Source organism: Juglans microcarpa x Juglans regia, chromosome 2S (assembly GCF_004785595.1).
Source record: "Juglans microcarpa x Juglans regia isolate MS1-56 chromosome 2S, Jm3101_v1.0, whole genome shotgun sequence".
Classification (NCBI taxonomy): domain Eukaryota; kingdom Viridiplantae; phylum Streptophyta; class Magnoliopsida; order Fagales; family Juglandaceae; genus Juglans; species Juglans microcarpa x Juglans regia.
This window is the reverse complement of record NC_054597.1, coordinates 30,045,313-30,047,043: the sequence shown is the minus strand read 5'-3', so window position 1 is coordinate 30,047,043 and position 1,731 is coordinate 30,045,313. Positions and strand designations below refer to the sequence as shown.

Below are 1,731 nucleotides of genomic sequence, written 5' to 3'. Positions count from 1 at the left end.
ATGAAGAATATCTATCTAATATAAAACATTATTATTTTGATCATTATGTACATCAGGCGAGTAATCTTATCATTTTCCTTATAGATAAGTATTGGAGGAAGTTTCCTCTAACTCAATTTTAAGAAAACTGTCATTTTATTTATTTATTTATTTATTTATTGTTGAACTTGAAAAATGATCATAAAGTTGTAAAAAGATCTTTACCCTAGACTTAAAAAATATACGTTAAACATTACTCGTTGAAATTTGTTGGTTAAACTAGACAAAAAACATGACATGACATAATCTTAACAGAAGACAAATTGAATAATGATAGGGGAAATATAAAATCTTTTATATAAATTTTAATTGTACCACAAATAAAAAAGCAGGGAAAAGTTTTATATATATATATATATATATATATATATATCACACTGGGGATAGACACCAATCATATAAACTGTGAGAGGTTGGAGACTGGTGGCAGTTATTTTTGGTTGAGAAAAGAAAATTAAACGATACATCATGATAATAACATGAGTACTGCAACACAGACGTGGACCGCCGTTCTCTCCTCTAGATTAATGCCAGCTTGTATGCTAAGGGCAGCAACAGCAAAGAAATTCTAAGCAGCACTCGCAAGTCTCAAAGCAGCAGAAACAGCAACACAAGGCGAACAAACTGCATGAAATTGATCATCCAGATCATCATCATCATCATCATGTGTAATTCATTATTATATATAGTAGATCATCGATCAGCATATTATATATATATATATATAGGAATGAAGGAAATAATTAAGTACCAAGCGTAGATGAAGCCTTTCTCTTCATGGCGTCTCCGAACATGATCAACGTATGGATGCGACATCCCTTCATGACCAGGTGGTGCATACATTCTTCTTTCTTTCTTTCTCTCTCGCTAATCGTTTTAATCTCCGGCAATAAGATCAACCGACCAGTAATTCAAAGTTCAAACAAATTAGCTTATATAGAATAGCAGGTCGATCGACAAAGTACTGGTGGAGACAGATAAATGTGTGGAGAAGGGAGAGAGCTGAAAGCCGATGAAAGATCACTAGGTCGTCATAGACTCATAAAGATAAGGAAGAGATAAGTGATCTAATATTATTGGGCAAATAGACACACAAGGAAACTTGGCGGTACCTTCCCATTTCTTGACATTTTATATATGGGTAGTACTCCTATCTAGCTGCATGTTGTATGCAGTCCTAGTACTGATCCTTCGCCTTCTCGTTTTTGTTTGTTTCTCTCTCTGTTTGTTTCGTATTTATTACTCCTGGTTAATATTCTTAATCACATATATTAATAGAAAAATATAAATACGTGTGACTTTTCACGATACATTACACAACAATATTTTAACAATATGATATATTTTAGGTAGTATCACGTGCATATATATATACTGTCTACCATTAATTATATATTAGATCAATAATTGATCTACTATTAATTATTATCTTTATACCACATACTTATTTTTATTTTTTCTCTTTTCAAAATTACTATATGTGGTGTAGGAATGATGAGTAGAAATACTCAATTATTTAGCAGGAATTAATTAAAACAAAAAAAAAAAAAAAAAACACACCAGTAGTGTGTGTGGTGTAGGCAGCTGCATGGGTAGCATTCCTCTATATATGTATTATATTGGATCGATCATGAAGAACTGATTTTTTTTTCTTTCTTTCGGTCATTATGTATATGGGGTGTCATTTGAAAA

At 31.6% G+C, this 1,731-nt stretch overlaps 1 long non-coding RNA gene across 1 annotated transcript; it reads right to left on the bottom strand.

Moving 5' to 3' along the window:
* Positions 1–381: 381 nt before the first annotated feature.
* Positions 382–1,237, bottom strand: LOC121251393. The gene is made up of 2 exons (XR_005938011.1): positions 791–1,237; positions 382–663 (listed from the first exon to the last, which is right to left on the bottom strand). It is a non-coding gene; the product is annotated as an uncharacterized LOC121251393 (long non-coding RNA).
* Positions 1,238–1,731: the final 494 nt, after the last annotated feature.